We start from the raw sequence: 26,163 nt of genomic DNA on the forward strand, positions 1-26,163 counted from the left end.
GTTTCCACTGTTTCCCCATCTATTTGCCATGAAGTGATGGGATTAGATGCCATGATCTTAGTTTTCTGAATGTTGAGTTTTCAGCCAACTTTTTCACTCTCCTGTTTCACTTTCATCAAGAGGCTCTTTAGTTCTTCTTCACTTTCTGCCATAAGGGTCGTACATTACTTGAAAAAATGATTGGAAAGCTGTCACTTTGGGAGAATGTATTTGGGGATCAGCCCCCTTGTCGAACCTCTGTGTTTCTGTTTCTTTGTGTGCAATCTGTTCTCAACCACCTTGGCATGGTTACACAGAATAAACACGATAATGTGTGTGAAAGGTCACAGGAATATTAATGATGACTATTTGTTTAGCATCTACTCAGTAATAAATCCAGACAGCTCTGATACATTACTGATAATTCTAAAAACAATTTTCACCTTGATTCAGAAGGATTTACTCAGAAGGTTCATGAGTGTATTTGCATTACAAAGAACAGCATTGATTTTAATGTTACACATAAAACAAGGGACTTCACTGGTAGTCTAGTGACTAAGACTCTGTGCTCCCAAAGCAGGGGGCCTGGGATTGTCCCCTAGTCAGGGAACTAGATCTCACATGCTGCGACTGACAGAGCCTGCATGCTGCAACTAAGACCCAGGGCAGCCAAATAAATAAATAAAAGTTCCAAATAAAAATTAGGTACAGAACAAATAAGAATGTAGATTAAAATGAAGCCAGCAAAAAAAAAAAAGCGGGGGGGGTAGTTGCTGAAAAGGCTAGCATAAAGACCTTATATTTCAAGGGCTGCAGTTTGGGAGCTTAACTTTCTGGCAACTATTTGGAGAGAGAAAACCTAGTTACACAGTGTAACTTCCTTCAGAAAAAAAGCTTGCTGTTATTTGGTAGGCCAGAAGTCCTGCAGATGACCTGAAGGCCACCCTGCCAGGGACTAGGGAGCCAGGTTTGAACCCACAGCCTCTCTAACTACAATACCTGTGCTTATCTCACTGCCTTGTATTCTCGGTCCTACACTCTGTAAAGGCAGCAGTGGGTATTACAGACAGAAAACAAACTGGAGCTGACCCTAACTCTTTTTAAAAACTGAAGCCCCAGGGGATCCCTTGGTGGTCCAGTGGCTAGGACTCACGCTCACTTTGCTGAGGCCCAGGTTCGATCCCTAGTTGCGGAACTAAAGATTCCACAAGCCTTGCAGTCCAGCTAGGGAGGAAATATAAAACAGAAGCTCCTGCCCATCTTATACAAGTACTGTATGCAATCTGAAATCTGTAAATGTTGGGGTGCTTAGGATTTGTCCTCAAGCCCATGTGAGACTATGCAGCTATCCTTTTGACTTGTGGGGTTTGTGGTTGCCTAAAGTCCCTCTCCTCCCTCCTTACTGTGCCCCCTCCTGCCTGCTCCTCAGTGACCAGCTGCTGGAGAGGCTCAGGGTTGGGGGAAGGGGGAGAATGCTGAGGGTGAGGTCTTGAGGTGGGGGGAAAGGGGACCTGGGTCGGGGAAACAGTGGGACTTTCCCACTCTTCATTCCAAGGGATTTAGATGCTTAAGTGCCTTTCACACTAATCCCTGGAAATCCTGCCGCTTTGGGGATGAGGAATTTCTCACTTAGAAGAGAAGACTGGAACTTGATTATTACCCTTCTGGGGGATGTGTGAAGACACATGCTAAATGATGGCTCTGCAGATAAGAAAATGAGCCCAGTGGTGGGAGGCTCCGTGCCCTGTGCTCCATGTCTCCTTGTTTAGAATTCTTTCTCTGAGATAGGGTATGATCTGCAGGTTCTATTTATCACTGTCAGCTTGAGATGGGGGAAAGAGCTCATGCTCGCTTTGCTTATTTAAATTTTATCCCTCTTCCCTGATGCCTTGGTCACCCTTGTTTGAGACAGGTCCATTGCAGGTTACTGGCTTATGCTCAGATGTTAATGAGACCATGGGGAGTCACTGTGTGTCAGGACCATGCTGATTGCTGTACCAGCATCACCTCCTTTGCTCATCATAACAGGGACTATTATTATCTCCAAGTGCACATAAAGAGTGGAGAAGGAAATGGCAACCCACTCCAGTGTTCTTGCCTGGAGAATCCCAGGGACAGGGGATCCTGGTGGGCTGCCATCTATGGGGTCGCACAGAGTCGGACACGACTGACGCAACTTAGCAGCAGCAGCAGCAGCAGCACATAAAGAGAGTAGGATATAGGGAGGTTAAAGAAACCTGGGGCTTTCCAGGTGATGCTAGTGGTAAAGAACCCACCTGCCAATGCAGGAGATGTCATAGACGCTGGTTTGATCCTTAGGTTGGGAAGATCCCCTGGAAGAGGGAATGGCAACCCACTTCAGTACTCTAGCCTGGAGAATCCCATGGATACAAAAGTCTGGCAGGCTGTAGTCCATAGAGTCGAAAAAGAGTGGGACACGACTGAGAACGCACACATAAATCCAAAGAAACTATGTAATGTTACTTGCCTTAGAGGTAATGTGGCTGAGATCTGAGCCTGAGACGGTGGCTTCCAGAACTCACAGGCTGAACCACTAGTTTCTGCAGTCTTCCTTCAACATAAAAACAGCTAGTTGGTGCCAGACAGGAATCAGGAAGTTGAGTTGGAAGGTGGCTCTGTCATACACATCTGGGAGACCCTTGGTAAGGATGCTACATCCCTAGGAATCAGTTTCCTCAACCATCAAAAAGGATAATAGTAGTACTTGCTTACTAGGGTTGATGTGACGGTTAAATGATGCCCAGTACAAGGCAAAAGCCCAATAAATGTAGCTGTTTTTAACTTTCATTTCAGTTCTAGTCTTCCTGTCACTGGGATTCATGGTCACTAAGTAGATAGAGTGATGGGGAGAAAAGAGATCAAAGCTCTGGGTTTCTTTTCAGCTGTGCCAGTCCTTCTGACCTATTGCTTAGTTTGAAGTTACACTTAGAGATTTGAGCTCTGTAAATGCATCCATGACTTTCAACTAGATCCATTGGTATTTCAGATCTGGAACAGACTAAGTGATCATATAGTCTCACCTCCTCCTTTGAGAGATCCCTCTCCCCTACCAAAAAACAGTAGTTTAAATAAGATAGAAGTTTGTTCTCACATAAGATATCAGTAGCCCAGGCTTGTAGGCTAGTGAAACTATTCTCCTTCAAGCTTGTTGCTTTCTTGTTCTTAATACAAGACTTCTACTTTGTGGTCCAAGATGGCTGCTCCAGCTCCAGCTATCACAACTTTAATCCAAACCTCTGGGAAAAGGAAAAAGAAAAAGAATGACACAGACATTACACTTATATACATGATGGAAGTTATTTGAGTCATATCATACATGTATAATGATTTATACATATAAGAATTTATATACATAAGGATCACACAAGTCATATTCACTTATATCCCATTGACTAAAATTTGGTGTATATTTGTGTCTAGTTATGAGAGGCCTTGGGGGAGTGTAGTATTTATTCTGGTGGCTATGTACCGTGCCAGGTTCTATTTGGGGGGTTCTATCATAGAGGAATAAAGGGAGAATGCATCTCTGGGGACACCCAGCAGGTTTTGTCACACTAAGATAGCACAGTACTTTTCCTGTAACATTCAAATAGAGATGCATTGCCCCTCTCCAACCTATGTTCTCTCCATAGCACCGCAAATTTAGATTACATTTCTCTTGGGTTCTTAATAAAATTTCCTGAAGAATTCTGGTCGCAAGGGGTAGCAGCTGGCAAGTTCCAGTCTCAGACAAGTTGGCAAGAGTACAGACAGAGAGCGGATGAGAATAAAGTGGGGAGAGAACCAGGGCAGTGGTAATACAAATGCCTTCTGTCTGGCTGGGCCCTTCCTGTTGAGGAAACCCTTGTCTGTGCTTGGAGCATGCCAAAGCACCATACTGCCCACTGCCAAGGCCACAGGGAGAAATGAGTTTGTACAGTGCCGAGAGACAAGGACAAGAACTTCTGGGAAGGTCAGACATTTGTAGAAATGCCCTCTATTCTGTAAATATAAAATGATTTGCTGCTAAGATGGGTGGATAGCTCTAAATTTAGCAGGCAGCCAGAGCAGTCCCAGAGGCCTAAAACAGCAGCCCAGGATTCTGCAAAAAAGCCATACAAAGAGGAGCTGGACCCAGAGTTAACAAAGGGCAGAAACGTGGAGCCTTCAATATGTTTGGGTCACTGAGACTTGATTAGGACATGAGAGTGAGAGAGGGGTGTGTCTGTGTGTGTAAGCACAGGGGAAAAGGGAGGGAGAAATGTACTGAAGGGGAAGCATAAAAAGATAGACACAGGGAGGGAAAAGTGTTAGTTGCTCAGTCACATCTGACTCTTTGCAACCCCTTTTTCCTCTGCCTGCGGGATTTTCCAGGCAAGAATGTTGGAGTGGGTAGCCATTTGCTTCTCCAGGGAATCTCCCCTGGAGATTCAGGGATTGGATCTGAGTCTCCTGCATTGGCAGGCAGATTCTTCACCACTGCACCACCTGGGAAGCCCAACTCCATGGCAGGCTCCTCTGTCCATGGGACTTCCAAGGCAAGAATACTGGAGCGGGTTGCTATTTCCTGCTCCAGGGCATCTTCCTGACCCCAGGGATCTAACTCAGGTCTCCTGCATTACAGGCAGATTCTTTATCATCTGAGCCACCAGGGAACCCTGCTATGAGGAGGGAAAGCAGAAACAAAGATGGGAAATGAGTATGAGAGAGGAAAGTATGAGTATCATGGAAAAAGGGGTGTTCGAGAGAGAATAGAAAGATAGATGGATAGAAAGAAGGGAGGAAGGAAAGAAAAAGGGAGAGAAGAAGAGAGGGAGGGAAAGAGAGAAGGAAAGAGACAGAAAAAAATGGAAGGAAGGGAAGAGGGAAGGAAGGGAGAGAGGTGCAATTACCTGTGTGTGCACACCGGGAAGCAGAGAGTTGAGTGAAGAAGGTGCTGCAAGCCTCGACTATCACTTAGGATGAAAAACTAACCCTCTCCCCAGTAGACCAGCTCTAATGGTAACACCTCTAGGTCCCAGGAAGAACTGAGGACTCACTGCAGTTCTTCCTGCATCACCACCCCCCTGAGCATGGTCCTAAGCCTACATCATTCTCATCTCACCCAACCTTCACCCCAGTGGAGGAGCCTCTCGGGAAACTGTGGAATCATTTCGCTCATGTCATTGGCCGTGCTTTGGCCAAGGAGACCAGGGGCTTCAGCCTGCCACGTGTTTTCAGTGTGCTGGCTGCCTGAGAACACATCTGTCAACCTTAACATCAGAGAACAAAAGCTTGGGTTTGACATGAAAAGGACAGCAAAAGAACAGCCCTGACCTGACTGCCATGTGGCATTCCTAAGCGTGCAGAGATTCGGCCTGGAAGATATGCACTGTACTTGAAAGAAGTCTTTTATCCAGGCAAGAGGGGATAAACACATCTGTATGACATTGATTTTTTTTTTTTTTCCCTTCCTACTTTCTTTCTGGGATTTGGAGCTGGGCTGGGGGAAGGAACAATGAAAACATTTGAAACATCTGACACTGAGTCGGGTTTGTGGGTAGGCAGCGTTTGGGGGGAAATGAAAGGTGAAATGCCAAATTTAGTTTGGCTCTTCTTTCTTTCTGGCGCCATTTTCCCCTCTTCTACTCGACCCGTTATTTTCCTTTTAGCACCAGTGAGGGGGTGGATCATGTAACACTCCTACTTAGCACATACATAGCTTGCCTTGTCTTGAAAGGGAAACATACACTGACAACGGAAACCTCACAACCTCCAGAGTGGGAGGCAACCTTAGGGTTCTGGCTTCCAGGATATTTATGTTGGTTACCGTTTGGTATATTGAACACCAACCAGGATTCCTTGACTCACAGCTAAAATGGAATGAAGATCCAAAGTCATGACGCCTCTGATGGAAACACAAAAGTTGTAGCTCTACAAGAGCAAACAGCTATATTTAAGAAGAAGTAAGTCATTTGTACAAGGGTGTGGCTAAGTATAGCCAACCAGTCTTTCTTAGTTTCATTAATTTTAGGTTTCAAAAATAGATTGTTGTGAGACATAAGCAAAAATAAAATATGTAGGTGCAAGAGCCCGATACATAGGAATTTAGCAAATAGTAAGTAGCACACACTTTCTTATTTCCTGCCAGTGTATCTTCAACTAGATTGTAAGCTTCTAGAACGTATATGGGCTTCACTGGCAGCTTAGCCGTAAAGAATCTGCTTGCAGTGCAGGAGACACAGGAGACGTGGGCTTGATCTCTGGGTTGGGAGGATCCTCTGGAGGAGGGCATGGCAATCCCTTCCAGTATTCTTGCCTGGAGAATCCCCACAGTCAGAGGAGCCTGGCAGGCTACAGTCTAGTGAATCACAAAAAGTAGGACACGACTGAAGTGACTGAGCAGACATTCAGACTGTGTATCTGTTAATTTGGGGAATTTCTCTAACACGTAATTTTAGTACTTTGTAAACTTAAACATTTAAAATTCCTAACTAAATGTGCTCTGGTTGTTTCTAATAATTGTTTTCTCTTTTTTAAGATCAATTTTAGGGTGTCTTTTTTTGGAAGTAGTCCTTGAGCTCTTGAAGTCTTTTTAAAAAAATAACAGTTTAAGATATAATTCACATCCCATAAAATTTGCCCTTTCAAAGTGTAAAATTCAGTGGTTTCTAGTACATTCGCAGAGTTGTACATCCATCACCATTCTCTAATTCTGAAATATTTCATCAGCCCAAATAGAAACCCTATACCCATTACCACTAACTTCTCCATGCCTTCTCCTTCTCCTTGTCGGTCAAGACAGCCACCACTTTATTTCTGTCTTTATAGATTTACCTGTTGTGGCTATTTCATATAAATGGAATCATATAGTATGTGGTCTTTTGTGACTGGCTTCTTTGTCATGTTTTCAAGGCTTATCTAGGTAGCAGTACCTCATTCCTTTTCATGGCTGAATAATGTTCCATTTTATGGATATACCACATTTTGACTATTCATTCATCAGTTGGACATTCAGGGGTGTTTCTGTTTTTTGATTTTTATGAATAATTCGTCTGTGTACATTCATGTCCACGTTTTTGTGTGGGAATAGTTTCAGTTCCTTTTGGACATCTACCCAGGAGTGGAGTTGCTAGGTCTTATGATGACTCAATGTTTAATTTATTGAGGAACTGCCAAACTGTTTTCCAAAGTGGCTGCACTATATATATTCCTGCCAGCAACATAAGAGTTCCAATTTTTCCGCATATTTGCCAATATTGGTTATTATCTTTATTATATCCATTCTAGTGTGTATGAAGTGATATCTCATTGTGGTTTTGATTTACATCTCCCTGAAGACTAATAATTTTGAGCTTCTTTTTGTAGCCTTGTTGGTCATTTGTATATGTTCCTTGGAGAAATGCCTCTTCAAATTCTTTGCCCAGTTTTAAATTGAGTAGTCTTTTTATTGTTGAATTGTGATTGAAAACATATTCTCTTCTATTTTTTGAAAGAGTGTGTGAAGAAATGGTACTAATTCCTCACATGTTTGGTGGAATTCCCCTGTGATTTTTTTGGGCCTGCACTTTTTATTTTAGGACTTTTGATGGTTAGTGTAATCTCCTGCTACAATTCAGGTTTTCAATTTTCTTCTTGAGTCAGTTTTCGTAGTTGTGTCTTTTTCATAGCTCAGTTGGTAAAGAATCTGCCTGCAATGCAGGAGACCCTGGTTCGATTCCTGGGTTGGGAAGATCTGCTGGAGAAGGAGTAGGCTACCCACTCCAGTATTCTTGGGCTTCCCTTGTGGCTCAGCTGGTAAAGAATGCATTTGCAATGAGGGAGACCTGGGTTCAATCCCTGGGTTGGGAAGATCCCCTGGAGAAGGGAAAGGCTACCTACTCCAGTATTCTGGCCTGGAGAATTCCATGGACTATACAGTCCATGGTGTCGCAAAGAGTCGGACATGACAGCAACTTTCACCTAGACTTAGGAATTTTTTCATTTAATTTATATTATTTAATTTCCTGGCAAACAATTATGTGATCACCTTAGAATCTCTTATTTCTGTAAGGTAGGTAATGATATCTCCTATTTCATTCCTGACTTTAGTAATTTGACTGTTCCCTCTTTGTTTTCATCAGTCTGTCATTTCGTTGATCTTTCAAAGACACAAGTTTTAGTTTACTGGTTTTCTTTATTGTTTTCTGCTCTCTGTTTCATTCATTTCTGCTCTAATCTTTATTATTTTTTTCCTTCTGCTTGTTTTGGGTCTAGTTGGCTCTTCCTTTTCCAGTTTCCCAAGGTAGAAAGTTAGGTTATTGATTTAAGATCTTTCCACTTCTTTTTAAACATAGGCATTTACAACTATTCATTTCCTACTCAGCATCGTTTTGGCTGCATTCCATAAATTTTGGTATATTGTGTTTTTTGCTTTCATTTGTCTCAGAGAATTTTCAAATTTCACTTTGATTTTTTTCTTTGAGCCAATTTTTTGGGGCTAGGAATGCCTTGTTCCACAACCACATATTTGTCAGGTTCCCAAATTTACTTCTGTTTTTGATTTCTAATTTCTGTATGTTGTGGTTAGACAGTATATTTTATATAATTTCAAGTGTTTAAAGTTTATTGAGGGTTGTTTTATGACTTAACATGTAGTCTATCCTGGGGAACATTCTATGCACTGAAAAGAATATGCATTTTGCTAGTGGCTAGTATTCAATAAATGTCTGTTAGGTCTAGTTGATTTTTAAGTGTTGTTCAAGTCTTCTGTTTCTTTGTTAGTGTTCTGCTCATTATTGAAATGAATCTATCAAAAATGGATATCTTATCTTTTAAGGGGGATATTGAAAGTCTTTAGTTATTGTTGAATTGTCTATTTCTCCCTTTAAATCTGTTTTTGCTTCATGGATTTTGAGGTTCTCTTGTTAGATACATCTATTTTTATAATTGTTACAACTTCCTAAAGGATTGTTCCTTTAATAATTACAAAATATTTCTCTTTGTCCCAAGTAACAATTTTTGTCTTCAAGTCTATTTTGTCTGACAGAACATAAATACTCAGGTTCTTTTGGATGCTGTTTGATGGTATTTATTTTTCCATCATTTTCCATCAGCCTATTTGCATTGTTAAATATAAATTATATCTCTTTTTATAGCATATAGTTAGATGATTTTTCTCTCATACCTTTTGCCAGCCTCTGACTTTTTATTGGATTCTGTTGTCCTTATAAATTCAATGTAAGTACTACTCCTGGCCTTTTAAAGTGTCATTTCTCAATGTTTTCTCTCTGTTCTTGTCTCTCATTACACTTGTAAAACTTATAAATAAAATTGACATTGTCTCCTTGAGTTCAGTGACACATTCATCTTTGTACCCTTAGCGGCTATTATCATGCCTTGTAGGTATGCTCTTAATGTTTGATGAATAAATAGTGAAATTTAAGGATTGTATAATTTAATTAAACTTGTTGAGAATTTTCCCTTAAGGATAGAAATTTTTCTTATCCATGACCAAGCCTGCTTCTGTTTTATAAATAAGTTCATTTGTATCTTAAAAAAAAAGTCTTTTATTTTGTGTTGGAGTGTAACTGACTAACAAGTTTCAGGTGTACAGGAAAGGGACTCAGCCATACATATACATATATCTGATATGACATTTACTTCATCTCCTTTTAATAAAAATGCACTTCTTACCACTAATGCATAATCATATTGGGGAAACTGAGTCAATATCCCATAATTGTAAACATGTTGCTAGTATAAAGCAGGCACCAGCATAGAGGTAAGAATAATAAAAATCCAGCCTCTCCAGAACTGAACTGATTCAACTAACTCAATTACAGGGCAGAATCTGAAACAGAGAGGACAGATCCCTGGCTAGGTCTGTCTAGGAGAGCAAGAGACAAGTGGAAATGAGAGACAAACCTTATTTCTATTTCAGTATAGTGATACTGTCTCCTGGTACATGTAGCCCAGTGGACGTTAGGTTTCACTGATGTCGCCACATATGTTACTTCCTTTTTAGGTAGACTATACAGGAGTGGAGAGAGAAAAACTGGATGAAATCACTGTATACTATTAGGTTGGTGCAAACGTAACTACGGTTTCAGACCATGAATTTCTTTATAACTAGCCTCCAACACATTTTTATTAGTCAAAATAGGAACCATTACAATCAACTCATTTTTGCCAATGAGAAATAAGTTTGTTTATTCCTATAGCATAAAAATCCATGTTTTGGGATTGGATGAACTCTTGGAAAGCATTTTCTGCATCCTGCTGGCTGTATTTTTCCTGCAAAAAGCTGTCAAGATGCTTGAAGAAGTGGTAGTTGGTTGGTGAGAGGTCACGTTAATATGGTGGATGAGGCAAAACTTTGTAGCCCAATTCATTCAACTTTTGAAGAGTTGGACGTGTGACATGAAGTCGGGCATTGTCGTGAAGAATTAGGCCCTTTCTGTTGACTGACACTAGCTGCAGGTGTTGGAGTTTTCAGTACATCTCAATGATTTGTTGAGCATACGTCTCAGATGTAATGGTTTCACCAGGATTCAGAAGGTTGTAGAGGATCAGATGGGCAGCAGAGCACCTAACAGTGACTAGGACCTATTTTTGGTGCAAGTTTGGCTTTGGGACTCTTGAGAGTCAGACACGCTGAGTGACTAAACTGAGCTGGCTTTGGGAAGTGCTTTGGAGCTTCTTCTTGGTCCAGCCACTGAGCTGGTCATTGCCGGTTGATGTATAAAATCCACCTTTGTCACACATCACAATCTGATTGAGAAACGGTTTGTTATTGTTGTGCAGAATAAGAGAAGACCAGACTTCAAGATGATGAGTTTTTTGATTTTTGGTCAGCTCATGAGGCACTCGCTTATTGAGCCTTTTCACCTTTCCAATTTGCTTCAAATGCTGAATGACCATATGATAGTTGATGCTGAATTCTTGGACAACTTCTTGTGTAGTTGTAGGAGCTTGAGTGATCCTCTCAACTGGTCATTGTCAACTTCCCGTGGCCGGCCACTATGCTCCTCATCTTCAAGACTCTTGTCTCCTTTGTGAAACTTCTTCAACCACCATTGCACTGTACGTTCATTAGTAGATACTGGGCCAAATGCATTGTTGTTGTGAGTTGTCTCCTCTGCTTTATGTCCTGTTTTTGAACTCAAAAAATAAAATCTCTCAAATTTGCTTTTTGTTTAACATCATTTCTGTAGTCTAAAATAAATATAAAATAAGCAGCAAGTAATAAGCCATTAGCAAAAAAACATAAAATGAGAAATGTGTGTTAAAATGATATATAAGATAACCATATATTTTTTTAAAGAATGTATTCCAATATTAAAGGAAAATTTCAACAATGCAAAAAACTGCAATTTCTTTTGCACCAACCTAATACCTTCTCCTGGGGAGTGGAATAGAAGTTCCCTCATTTCAAAACGCTTTTTAGGAAATCTCCATACTCAGGCTTGAGTACAGAATTTATGGGCCCATATAACTGAGAAAGCTCAAGATTCTCTAAGAGGTTGGCTGATGCCATGAGAACTGACTGTCTCTTCATAGCTCTACTTTCAACAAGATGGCTTCAGTCTCAGGTTCTTCAAGGAGTCCTTTGATGCTCTAAGCTCACGTACTTCCAGACTTAAGTCCTGCAGAAAAGAGTACCTGTTTCTCTTTTAGGAAGTCCTAATAAGAAAATTATTGAATTTCAAAGTTCTGATTAGGTCATATATCTATGCCTGAATGAATCACTGTGCCTAGAGCCATATAATGACCTGAGTAGCCACCTCTGGATCAGGCATGGCTTATACTCCATCCTAAATGTATATGAGCTAAGTAGGGGACAGGGCTTCCCTGGTGACTCAGATGGTAAAGAATTTGCCTTCAATGCAGGAGAGCTGGTTTTGATCTCTCAATCAGGAAGATCCCCTGGAGAAGGGAATGGCAACCTACTCACTCCAGTATTCTTGCCTGGAGAATTCCATGGACAGAGGAGTCTGGCAGGCTACAGTCCATGGGGTCACAGAGTCGGACATGACTAAGCACACACATGCATGTGGGGACAGGTGGCTATAGAGAGGACTATCAGGGTATCATTCAAGAAAAACAATTAAAATGGAAGAGACAAATGTTCACTTTACTTCCCTTCAGTGGACGTTTAAGAATTGTGATTATTTTCCCACAAATGCCATTGAGGTTTGTGTTGTCTAGTGTGATAGGGCTTCCCTGGTGGTGCAGAGGCTAAAGCATCTGCCTGCAATGTGGGAGACCTGGGTTCGATTCCTGGGTTGGGAAGATCCCCTGAAGAAGGAAATGGCAACCCACTCCAGTATTCTTGCCTGGAGAATCCCATGGATGGAGGAGCCTGGTGGGCTACAGTCAACGGGGTCACAAAGAGTCAGACAGAGCTTAGATGAAGTGAGTTTAAGTTGAGGTATAAAATATACATTGAGTTTTAAAGACTTGATTAGAAAAAAAGAATAGGAAAGTTGAAAGTGAAAATCACTCAGTCACGTCCTACTCTTTGCAACCTCACGGACTATACAGTCCATGGAATTCTCCAGGTCAGAATACTGTAGTGGGTAAACTTTCCTTTCTCCAGGGGATCTTCCCAACCCAGGGATCAAACCCAGGTCTTCTACATTGTAGGCAGATTCTTTACCAGCTGAGTCACAAAGGAAGTCCAAGAATACTGGAGTGGGTAGCCTATCCCTTTTCCAGTGGATCTTCCCAACCCAGGAATCGAACCAGGGTCTCTTGCATTGCAGGCGGATTCTTTACCAACTGCCCTATCAGGAAAAAGACTATCTCCTTAATAATTTCCTTAGGGACTTCTCTGGTGGTCCAGTGATTAAGACTCCACACTTCCCCAGGAGAGGGTGAGGGTTTGAGCCCTGGTTGGGGAACTAAGATTCCACATACCACATGGCATGGCCCAAAAAAAAAAAGAAAAGCAAAGACTGGATAAAAAGATAATTTCCATATGTTGTTTACATGTTGAAATAATTTTAAATATAATGGATTAAAGAAAAATACATCATTAAGATGATATTCACTGATTTATTTTTATTTTTGCAATGTGGCTACTAGAAGACTTAAAGTTACATTTTGAGGCTCACATATTTCTATTGGACAGTGCTGTTTTTAGTTCAGTTCAGTCGCTCAGTCATGTCTGACTCTTTGCAACCCCATGGACTGCAACACGCCAGGCTTCCTTGTCCATCACCAACTCCTGTGACTCAAACTCATGTCCATCAAGCTGGTGATGCCATTCAACCATCTCATCCTCGGTTGTCCGCTTCTCCTCCTGCCTTCAATCTTTTCCAGCATCAGGGTCTTTTCCAAAGAATCAGTTCTTCACATCAGGTGGCCAGAGTATTGGAGTTTCAGCTTCAACATCAGTCCTTCCAATGAATATTCAAGATCGATTTCCTTTAGGAACTGGTTTGATCACCTTGCAGTCCAAGGAACTCTCAAGAGTCTTCTCCAACACCACAGTTCAAAAGCATCAATTCTTCAGTGCTCAGCTTTCTTTGTAGTCCAACTCACATCCATACATGACTACCAGAAAAACCATAACCTTGACTAGATGAACTTTCGTTAGCAAAGTAATATCTCTGCTTTTTAATATGCTGTCTAAGTTGTCATAGCTTTTCTTCCAAGGAGCAATCATCTTTCAATTTCATGGCTGCAGTCACCCTCTGCAGTGATTTTGAAGCTCCCCAAAATAAAGTCTCACTGTTTCTGTTATTTTCCCATCTATTTGCTATGAAGTGATGGGACCAAATGCTGTGATCTTAGTTTTCTGAATGTTGAGTGTTAAGCCATCCTTTTCACTCTCCTCTTTCACTTTTATCAAGAGAGTCTTTAGTTCCTCTTCACTTTCTGCCATAAGGGTGGTGTCATCTGCATATCTGAGGCTATTGATATTTCTCCTGGCAATCTTGATTCCAGCTTGTGCTTCATCCAGTCTGGCATATCGCAAGATGTACTCTGCATTTAAGTTAAGTTAGAAGGGTGACAATATACAGCCTTGATGTACTCCTTTCCTGATTTGGAACCAGTCTATTGTTCCATGTCCAGTTCTAACTGTTGCTTTTTAACCTGCATACAGATTTCTCAGGAGGCAGGTCAGGTGGTCTGGTATTCCCATCTCTTGAACAATTTTCCACAGTTTGTGGTGATCCACATAGTCAAAAGCTTTGGCATAGTCAATAAAGCAAAAGAAGATGTTTTTCTGGAACTCTTGCTTTATCAATGATCCAGTGGATGTTGGCAATTTGATCTCTGGTTCCTCTGTGTTTTCTAAATCCAGCTTGAACATCTGGAAGTTCTCGGCTCATATACTGTTGTAGCCTGGCTTGGAGAAATTTGAGCATTACTTTGCCAGTGTGTGAGATGAGTGCAATTGTGCGGTAGTTTGAGCATTCTTTAGCATGGCCTTTCTTTGGGATTGGAATGAAAACTGACCTTTTCCAGTCCTGTGGCCACTGCTGAGGTTTCCAAATCTGCTATCATATTGAGTGCAGCACTTTCACAGCATCATCTTTTAGGATTTGAAATAGCTCAACTGGAATTCCATCACCTCCACTAACTTTGTTTGTAGTGATGCTTTCTAAGGCCCAGTTGACTTTGTATTCCCGGATGTCTGGCTGTAATCAGGGTCTTTTCCAAAGAATCAGTTCTTTTCCAAAGAACACCATTGTGGTTATTTGGGTCATGAAGATCTTTTCTGTATAGTTCTTCTGTGTATTCTTGCCACCTCTTAATATATTCTGCCTCTGTTAGGTCCATACCATTTTTGTCCTTTATTGTGCCCATCTTTGCATGAAATAGTCCCTTGGTATCTCTAATTTTCTTGAAGAGATTTCTAGTCTTTCCCATTCTATTGTTTTCCTCTATTTCTTTGCATTGATCACTGAGGAAGGCTTTCCTATCTCTCCATGCTATTCTTTGGAACTCTGCATTCAAATGGGTATATCTTTCCTTTTCTCCTTTGCCTTTAGCTTACCTTCTTTTCTCAGCTATTTGTAAGGCCTCTGCAGACAACCATTTTGCCTTTTTGCCTTTCTTTTTCTTGGGGATGGTCTTGACCACTGCCTCCTGTACAAAGTCATGAAACTCTGTTCATCATTCTTTAGGCACTCTATCATATCTAATCCCTTGAATCTATTTCTCAGTTCCACTGTATAATCATAAGGGATTTGATTTAGGTCATACCTGAATGGTCTAGTGGTTTTCCCTACTTTCTTCAATTTCAGCCTGAATTTGGCAATGAGGAGTTCCTTATCTGAGCCACATGTTATGAGCACATCTAGTGCTGTTCTAGATGTTTCTAAAGTCTTCTTTCTACTGACATTTCTCTTGAGGCCCAAGACTGTGTCTTGTTTGTTATCTTTAATATAGGGCCTTGTATATACTATTGGCTTAATAAGTATTATATTTTTAGAAGAAATGAGTACTGTCTGTATTAAATAATTACCTGTTTTCAATAGGATGAGTGCAAATTTCCTTAAAAGTCTTACTCCAACATTGTATTCCAAGCTTATTTTCTATGGTAGGTTGAATCACAACTTGTGGGGTACATTATGTTCAAACAGGCCTCTGTCCACTTCCTTCACAGTCCAGCCTACAGAGACAATGAAACCCATGACACAGAAGAAAGAAGTAGATAAGAGGGCTTTTGGCAATAAAATACGCTGTCATATTAAGAGCTGTTCATCTCTTGATGTGTAAGGCCACAGCTATTGAACCCTCATTCTCTGAAGCACTGCAGATTTTTAGGAAATTACTTGAGCACCCCTCCACTCCCCTCACTATGCCAATCTTGGACTTAACTCAATTTGAACTTCCTGAAACTCTTCCTGATGTTCCCAGAGTTCATAAATACACTTGTTGGCTTAAACTAATTCGCCTGAACTCTAGTCACTGGTTCTTCAACAAGAAGAATCCCAGGATGAGGCTCACTACATGATGATTGAATAATCCAAAAGTTCTGTAGTCTTAGTCCAGAGAGCAAGACAGCAGGAACGGGGACCCAGATTTTTGGCCATATGATCAGTGCCCTTCCCACCTATGCTGGGCCACAAGAGAGAATACTGAAGAAGTGCCCTGCAGTCCTTATACAAGGTGGTGTCTGGTTTCCTTGTTCAGGCAGTTTTCCTGTGGAGGGAAGTGGGATAGACTGTGGGCACAGGGCCATGGCGTCTGTCGTGCCTGTGTTTGTTCCATGAGCTTTGAGCCATTGTCTCAGTCCCCCAGGAAACAATGTATACGTTAATGTTTCCTGCCATGTTTTCCTTCTTTTTAGGAAAAGTGGGAACAGTACAGTACTGTCCTTCCTAGAGGGAGAATGTCTCCCCGGGCTCGGGTCTGTAGTGTTCTGTAGAGCTGATTCTGGCTACATTGCAGAGGTCAGCAAGCACGCCTACAGTCTGAAGGCCAAGAGTCCTCACGATGCACACCCAGTACTGAAAAGTTCAGTTATTGAGTTCAGGCATAGCTGGAGCCAGGCGCAGATGGGGTTTTATCATGAAGTGACTTCTCCACATCTCTCTCTTTCTTGGTATTGACTTCTTTCTCAACATGGGGGGCTTTACTCATGTGATAACCTCATGGCAGCTCTAGGTTTATAGATTCACAATTGAATGACTCTTCCTTGATCATGCCAGCTACATTTCTAGGATTTGCTTTGATGGGACACACTTGTGTTTCATTTCCACTGTTGAGCTATCTCTTTGGTTTGGTGTTTGTTAAAGATTTCTTGTAAACCTTTCAACCAAAATACATTGACTGACTGCTTTCCATGTGGTAGCAGCATTTTAGGTTACTGGGGACATCACATTAAAAAGATGTAGAAGATCCCTGCGTTCATTTCAGATGTAGGAGATATACACACATATACCCCCACAACAGAAAAGTGAGTAAACGATAAGAAAAGACATCAGATGAGGGCAGAAAAATAAAATAGGAAGGAAGATATGATTAAAAGTGATTGGGCTTCTGCTTCAGATTGGGTGAAGTAGATTTGGCCACCACTCACTCAATCACCATTGTCAACTGGCACCTGATTGCTAGCACAGCATTGATCCCTGTGTCATAAAGGCAGGGCAGTATTCCATCCAAACCAAGTACCTGAGAGGAGAGAGAGAGAGAGAGCGAGCCAGTATCCCAGGAAAAAACTAGAGTGCTAGCTCTAGAATCAGAGAGAATGAATACTGCACAGGGGAAAATCATAGTTTCAGACTATAGGACTCTTTTTATTAAAAAGGTAATAAAACAATTTTTATAAGGATACTTCACATATTACAATCAATGAATTCAGCAATATTTTCTTAAGTTGAATTTGTTTTGTAAGGTCAACATCATCACAGTAAGCACAGCTGTGGAAACAACTTTTTTCCCATTGGAGTATTATTGCTTTACAATGTGTTCGTTTCTGCTGTACAACACTGTGAATCAGGTATATGTATATATATGTGTACATATATTCCCTCCCAGCTCAACCTCCTACCCGTCTAGGTCATCACAGAGCCCTGAGCTGGGCTCCCTGTGCTACACAGCAACTTCCTACTAGCTAGCTATTTTACACATGGGAATGTACACACGTCAGTGCTACTCTCTCAACTTATTCCACCTTCTCCTGAAAACAATGTTTTGAAGAGCCTCAGGTGAGATCTATCTTGAGTGTCACCAAACGCAATCCAAATCCTTTTCTGCTGTCACTAGTTCTCTGTGAGGTAAAGAGTAGATTCCTTGTGGTGGGTGACCAAGGCTTTTTAAAAAGACAGAAGGGCACTTTTGCCTGTTCCTTCCAAGCACTTGTCCATTTGAATTCTGATCCTACTGCAAACAACTGTTTGAAGGAAAAAACTCCCAACCTCGAAAGAATAGAAGCATGTTCAGCTATATGGTAGAGATATCCATATAAGAGAGAAACTTTTCTACCCCCGAAAGCAATAGCACTCACAGAGATTTTGCTCTTGGAGGCTCTGGGCATAAGCAAACAAAGTATTCAACTCACTTGTCTAAGTTAGATGTCTAAATTAGATGTATTTATCAGATTCCCATGTTTCTCCAAGATGTTCTTGCTTTACTCTTGCATATCTAAAAGGATCATTGATACAGCTTTCTAACAAAAAAGACAGAAACCACAAACCCCCCACCCCCTAAAAATTGATTAGCCAATCCCAAAGGAGAGATCAGATTTTGGGCATATTTGTAACCCGACGCATTCAGATGATTCCACCTAAAGCTTACATTTTTCTCCTTCACTTCTAGCCAATGTATTGTTGGCTTCAGCTTGAACAAGTTCTCCCCTATCCCTTGTATATTCTGTGCCAATTCAGCCTCCGCATTTTTATTTATGTTGTGATACCACTGGATTCCTTCTATGTTTCTCTCCAAATCCCATCTATCCTTCAAGGGTCTACTTAAAGTCAAAGAAATCCTTCCAGACCAGCCCACTGGATTTCCACAATGCTTTGTTTCTCTCGACAATTTGGATATGTTATCTAAATCGCAGACAGGAAAAATGAGGTGAAACCTCTATGATCTAACTTCATTCTTTTCGAGAGGGAACAGCTTTGGCTAAAAACACCTTGATATGTCCATTAAGGGAATTGGCAAGCCCCAAAGGCATGGGTTTTGGAGGGCTCATGGACAGATAGAAAGCTTCTCTCAGAAGCTGTGCCTGAGAGAAAAGAGAGGCATGTGTTTCCTGCCTCTGAGAGGAGGTGGGGTTAGGGAAGAGAAGAGAGGTGGTGGGAAGGAATGGGGAGGAGAGAGAGGAACCATGACATCATCAAGGTGGCGCCTTCGAGAGGTGAAGAGCAGATTCTTGTGGTGGGTGATCAGGGCTTTTTAGAAAGAGTTGTATCCTGTGCTCCTCCCAATGTCATCTCTGCTGTATTACTGTAGTCCCTTTGCTTGGCTTCCTCCACATCTTTAGAAAAGTCTGCCTCTCTTATAAGTGCTTTGGGTGGGCAAGTTTCGGGACGAAATGGAAGAAAGAGTTGAGTTTTATATCTGGATTGATGTGGTGTGAAGCTGAATATATTGACAAAAGAGAGCAAGAAACTGGACCCAGTGACTACACAATGACTGTAGAAAGCTTTGGGAAGAATTGGGAGCTCTAACTGGTCAAAACCATATCTCAGGTGCTCACAGTGTGACTCCCCTGATGACAGCCTCTGTATAGTGAAACATCCCAGCAGCTTGATCACCCCCAAACCGCCTCTTGTCCTGAGGTTCTTCTTCAGAAACCTACTTATTTCCCCCCCCACGCCCCCCCACCCCGCTTCTTCCTCACTTTCTGTAATGTCTCCTCCCTCCCCCCTCCCACCTTTGGCCTCATCTTGTCTTGTAAAAGCAATTAGGCTTGTATCATCCATCTGTCTGCTCTCGTTGTCAGCATGACAAAAACATGAACAAAATTATTGAAAGATCATTCCTTTGAAGATAGTGAGAAGTAGAGTACAGAAGAAGGAGACTTCAGTCAAGAGTTATCAGAACTCTTGATTTTAAAATTCTGTGAGAATAGAGACCACACTGCTCTAATGAGCCAGGTGGCTCAATGGTAAAGAGCCTGCCTGCCAATGCTGGAGATGTGGGTTCGATCCCTGACCCAGGAAGATCCCCTGGAGAAGGAAATGGCAACCCACTCCAGTATTATTGCCTGGGAAATCCCATGACCAGAGGAGCCTGGAAGACCACAGTCCATATGGTCACAAAGAGTAGGACATGACTTAAAGCGACAGAGCATGCCTTCAAGGAATCCTAGATGACCTTCAGTGAGTCACAGAACATCTATGGGAGGAGGAGGGAGGGAACGGAATCGACATTTGAAGCACCTCTATTATATGCCAGGCATAGAACAAGGCACTTCATGTGTAACATCTACAGTATTCTCAATGCCTACTACGCACCCAGTATTCTGTGTAAATTCTCTTACTTATTCTCGCTGCTGGACCTTGTTAGCAATTCCCAGTGGTGCTAGTGCTAAAGAACCTGCCTGCCAATGCAGGAGAAGTAAGAGACTCTGGTTTGATCCCTGAGTCAGGAAGATCCCCCTGGGGGAAGGCATGGTAACCCACTCTAGTATTCTTGCCTGGAGAATCCCATGGGCAGAGGAGCCTGGTGGCCTACAGTTAATAGGGTTACAAAGAGTTGGACATGACTGATATAACTTAGAACATGCATGCTGGATCTTTTTACTCAGTTTCGGGAATTGTGAAATATGGCAGCCATGCTCATAATCAACATAGACATCATGAGCACCGTTACAACAGATGAGGACGAGTCTGGGTTCTAAGAATTATGAACTCGGCTCAAGTATCTGCAGGTGGAGTGGCAGCAACAGAACTTTGTCCTGGTCCTTTTGACTTCAGAGTCCATGACCTTTTTTCCTCCATCATAAAGCAAATGTACTTCAAATGTTTGAAGACAAGATATCTCAAGGCCAGGAGTAAGGAAGCCTGTGCTCATAGCCAGTGTGCTGTGAGTTTACAGGATAACACACTCGGCTCCAGTGGGGTTTCTCAGGAGGGACGCCAGGAACATTTTTGGGCTGGATAATTCTTCATTATGTGGGAATGTTCTGTACATTGCAAGATATTCTGTGTCCTTAGTTCTTGCCCAGTAAATGCCAGTAGTGCTCTTTCTCTTTGCAACATCCAAAGATAAGTGTGCTCAGACATTTCAAATGTCCTTAAGACAGTGTACATGCAGCCCCCTCTTCTCTAAGAGCCACTCTAGGCCAAGCTGATTCCCTAAGTGATCTCCATGGTCACTTTAGAATTGTTCAGCAATTCCATGTAGAAATGAATGAATGAATGTAAATACAAAGGAAAGAAGGTCAGGAATGATCCCAAATATTGGCTGCTCTTGTGAGGGCAGGTTTGAATGGGATGTTCCTGTAGCCTTAGAGTACCGAGATCACAGGGGGGTGCTCAGAATGGTACCCAGGTGGAAGTGTGAGATATGACCCAGGCATGAGATGAAAGGACACAGAAGGTAGACTTCATCTACTCCATAGTGTACCTCTAACCAGATCCCTTCCTGGTGCTTTCAAGACTGTTAAACAAAGACTCGACTTGCTCAGTGGGAGCCCAGAGTGAGAGCAGAGGAAGGGGAGGAGGTGCGTCAGCCTTAGTACAGTAAAGCGGAATCCCATCACTCTAGACGCTAATGCAAACCAGCTGCTGGCCGGCCCCAGCTTGCGATAGAACAGGCGGAATTCTTGGACACTGAGTTATTCTTAGAAGCGTATGCACAGCCCCCTGGCAGGGCTCGCTGTGAACTGGCTGTTGCCAGCCCCTGTCAGGATGTGGTGCCAGCAGACCCAAGAATGATTGTTCTTGCTTATGAAAAATAACTTTGGGATTTTAATTTCAAATTACCCACAGGACTGGTGGGGCCTGGATGTGGAGAATGATGGTAAGGGCAAAGAGGAGAGTAGGACAGGGGAGTGAACCATGGGCAGAGGGTATCATTCATTCCTTCAACGAATATCCATTGAGTATTTGCTGTGTGCAGTTACTGGGGTTCACATCACACTGGTCTTTCGTTTGCTCTGAGTGGACATAGGTGGACAGCTGTATAGATCTTGAAAGTGGGCCCTTCCTTGAGTTTTTGGATGGTTCATTGGGTGCCAGGTCCTTTACCTAAATCTCATTCAGTCTTTATAGGAATGTGGAGAGATAGGTATCATTGCTCCTATTTGACAGGAAGCTAAATGTTGAAGATGGAATTTGCCTACGGCTCCATAGCTATCAAGTGGCAGGGTGGAGATCTGAACTCAGGCCAGCCAACTCCTGCCTTCACAGTGGTGTTGAGAGTCAACTGTCTGCCAAGGCCAAGCTAGACGTTGGGACTGAAACCAAATAAAGGGACTGAAGCCTAGTCGTCAAGTCTCTGGGTTGTACTGTGTATGGGAGGAATAGGCATTGGACCAGGAATGATAAGAACAGGAGGCCAGAGCTATTGGTGAACACCACTTGCTGCATCCGGGAAATAGCTGAGGAAAGGATGGCTGAGTCTTACGCGGTGCCTCCATGGATGACAACGGGGAACACTGGAGGCTTCCAGCAGAGGACCAGTGTGTGTGACACTGCACGGCTTCCAGCAGAGGACCAGTGTGTGTGACGCTGCACGGCTTCCAGCAGAGGACCAGTGTGTGTGACGCTGCACGGCTTCCAGCAGAGGACCAGTGTGTGTGACGCTGCATGGCTAGTGATCACAAGTCACTTGGTGGGGCTGCAGTGCAGGGTGTACTGAGGATATATAAGACAAGATGATTGGAAGGTGAGAAGGATCTGACTAGGAAGGGCCTTGTAGGACAGACCGAAGAGCTGGAGCTTAGTCCTGGAGGAATTGAAAACTTGTGTATCCATTTGTTTAGTTACTCACTCATTCAACCTATTTATCAAGCACCTACATTACACCAAGCACTCTATTTTAAAACCTTTAAGCAGCACACAGGGACATGCTTTGTATTTCAGAAAAGGAAAAGGTACCTGTATAGAAAATTATTAAAGGACCTCCGTAGTGGCCCAGGTGAAAGATGATTCCAGTACGACCTGTGGTAGCAGCTGGGAGTTTAGGAGCATGTATAACAACATGAAAGACCTCTTCACCTGACAAACACAGTTTGCAAAACACATTGATGAATGCACATCTGCATCATGGGAAGTGCTTGCTACAGACCAGGACACCTACTCATGTGTGTTCCCATTAGCTCAGTTGTGTGTCAGTCAAGGATCATTTATATTCGGTACCAAATCTACTTATGCCGGCTGTTAATTACTTAAAGAAACATTAGCGCCACCCCTACCGCCCCCCCCCCCCCGCCCCCAGAAAAGTGTGTAAAAAGAGAAATGTTTCTCTGAATGCTGGGTTGAAAGCTTTGAAAATACTTAGGAGGACTGCTAAAAAAAATAAAATAAAATAAAGAAAACAGCAAAAACAATTGCTGTGGAATTGGGTGTGGTTGAGACAATGAAAAGATTGGGAAAACCATAAAATTCTAGCAAGATTCTACACTCAGACTGCTTTACAAGGGTCTTTAAGATCTCTTTCTACTTCAAAGAAACTGACGCTGGGAACTGTAGATGATGCATTATGGGTGTGGTTTATGTAAGAAAGATGACAAGAAGCTCCAGTGAGCCGACCCGTTCGCAAAGAAAAGCTTTGGCCCCAGATCAAAAGAATGGTGAATGAATGTGCATGTATATGTTTTAAGTTAAAATTAAACAGGTTTGAAGTATTATGTATCATTTTTTAGATTTAAGAAACGTTTTTTACTGAAGCATAACATACATAGAGAAAAGTGCACAGATCTAGGAGTCAGTGGGATGTATTTTTACAAAGTGAACACCCAGGGTATCCAGCAACCAGATCAGGAAATGGAATTTTCCAGTACCCTAAAATCTTTCCTGATGCCTTTTCCCAGGTCATTACATCTTCCCACCTCAAATGGGACCACCGCCCTGACTTCCATAAGCATCGATTACTTTTGCCTGTTATATAAATCAAGCAGACTGTTTTCGTTTTCTGTTTTGGGATAGATTTCTTTTGTTCTTGTGATATCCATCCATGTTGCTTAATGTAGCAGTCATTTGGTCAGTCTCGTTGTATAATGTCCTATGAGGTATGAAGTGGTACACATTAGGTGCTCAAAAATGGCAGCCAAAAAGAGATATAAGTGAATTCTAGCAAAATAGAAACATGTGGACAGATGTCGATCATCTGAGGTCAAATGATGTTTTGAAAAAATGTCTATTCAAGTCCTAGGTCCATCTTTTAATTGGGCTGTTTGTTTTTTTGGAATTCAGCTTGTATGAATTATTTGCGCATTTTTTTATGTAAACCCCTTATCAGACATGTTATTGACAAGTATCTTCTCTCATTCAGTAGGTGGCCATTTCGTTTTGTTGATAGTTTCCTTCTCTGTTGTTGTTCAGTTGCTGAGTCATGTCCATATCTTTTCAACCGCATGGGCTTCAGCAACTTCATGTCCACTGAGTTGGTGATGTCATCCAACCATTTTATCCTCTGTTGCCCCCTTCTCCTCGTGCCCTCAATCTTTTCCAGCATCAGGATCTTTTCCAATGAATTGGCTCTTTGCATCAGGTAGTCAAAGTATTGGAGCTTCAGTTTCAGCATCAGTCCTTCCAATGAATATTCACAGTTGATTTTCTTCAGGATTGACTAGTTTGATCTCCTTGCAGTCCAAGGGACTCTCAAGAGCCTTCTCCAGCATCACAGTTTGAAAGCATCATTCTTCAGCGTTCAGCCTTCTTTATGGTCCAACTCTCACATCCATACACAACTACTGGGAAAACCACAGTTTTGACTATATGGACCTTTGTCAGCAAAGTGATGGCTCTGCTTTTTAATATGCTATCTAGGTTGGTCATAGTTTTTCTTCCAAGGAGCAAGTGTCTAAATTTCATGGCTGCAGTCACCATCTGCAGAGATTTTGGAGCCCAAGAAATTAAAGTCTCTCACTGTTTCCATTTTTTCCTCCATCTATTTGCCATAAACTGATGGGACCAGATGCCGATCTTAGTTTTCTGAATGTTGAGTTTTAAGCCAGCTTTTCCACTCTTCTCTTTCACCTTTATCAAGAAGCTCTTTAGTTCCTCTTCATTTTCTGCCATTAGGGTGGCATCATCTGCATTCAGTTCAGTTCAGTTCAGTCGCTCAGTCATATCTGACTCTTTGCAACCCCATGGACTGTAGCACACCAGGCTTCCCTGTTCATCACCAACTCCCAGAACTTGCTCAAACTCATGTCCATTGAGTCAGTGATGCCATCCAACCATCTCATCCTCTTTTTTCCCCTTCTCCTCCTGCCTTTAATCTTTCCCAGCATCAAGATCTCTTCCAAGGAGTCAGTTCTTCACATCAGGTGGCCAGAGTATTGGCGTTTCAGCTTCAATATCAGTACTTCCAATGAATATTCAGAACTGATTTCCTTTAGGATGGACTGGTTGGATCTCCTTGCAGTCCAAAGGACTCTCAAGAGTCTTCTCCAATACCATAGTTCAAAAGCATCAACTGTTTGGCACTCAGCTTTCTTTATAGTCCAACTCTCACATCCATACATGACTACTGGAAATGCCATAACTTTGATTATACAGACCTTTGTTGGTAAAGTAATGTCTCTGCTTTTTAATATGCTGTCTAGGTTTGTCATAGCTTTTCTTCCAAGGAGCAAGTGTCTTTAAATTTCATGGCATATCTGAGGTTATTGGTATTTCTCCTGGTAATCTTGATTCTAACTTGTGTTTCATTCAGCCCTTCATCCAAGCATTTTGCATGATGTACTCTGCATGTAAGTTAAATAAGCAGGATGATAATATACAGCCTTGATGTACTGCTTTCCCAATTTGAAACCAGTCCATTGTTCCACGTACAGTTCTAACTGTTGCTTCCTGACCTGCAGACAGGTTTCTCAGGAGGCAGGTAAGATGGTCTGGTACTCCCACCTCTTTAAGAATTTTCCAGTTTGTTGTGATCCACACAGTCAAAGTCTTTAGCCTAGTCAATGAGGAAGAAGTAGATGTTTTTCTGGAATTCCCTTGTTTTTTCTATGATCCAGTAGATGTTGGCAATTTGATCTCTGGTTCCTCCGCCTTTTCAAATCCATCGTGTACATCTGGAAGTTCTCAGTTCACGTATGGCTGAAGCCTAGCTTGAAGGATTTTGGGCATTACCTTGCTAGCATGTGAAATGAGCATAATTCTGTGGTAGTCTGAACATTCTTTGGCATTGCCCTTCACTGTGCAAAAAATTTTCAGGTTTGATGTAGTCCTATTCATTTAACTTTGGTTTTGTTTCACTTGCCTGGGGAGATATAGCAGTCAATATGTTTTATTTTGGTAAGTCAAAGAGTGTACTATCTTACACTGGTGATTTTAACAGTATTAATTCTTCCAATACATGAGCATGATTTACCTTTCAACTTGCTTGTGTTGTTTTCAATTTCTTTTATCAGTATCTTAAAGTTTTCTGAATACAGGCCTTTTATCTCTGTAGATTTATTCCTAGGTATTTTATTCTTTCTGATGTGGTTGTAAATGGGATAGTTTGCTTATCTTCTCCTTCTGAGAGTTCATTGTAAGTGTATAGTGACACAACAGCTTTCTGTATATTAATTTTGTATCTTAAAACTTTATTGAATTTATCAGTAAGTTTTAATAGCTTTTGGTGGCATCTTTGGAA

Source organism: Ovis aries, chromosome 3, assembly GCF_016772045.2.
Source record: "Ovis aries strain OAR_USU_Benz2616 breed Rambouillet chromosome 3, ARS-UI_Ramb_v3.0, whole genome shotgun sequence".
NCBI classification, from domain to species: domain Eukaryota; kingdom Metazoa; phylum Chordata; class Mammalia; order Artiodactyla; family Bovidae; genus Ovis; species Ovis aries.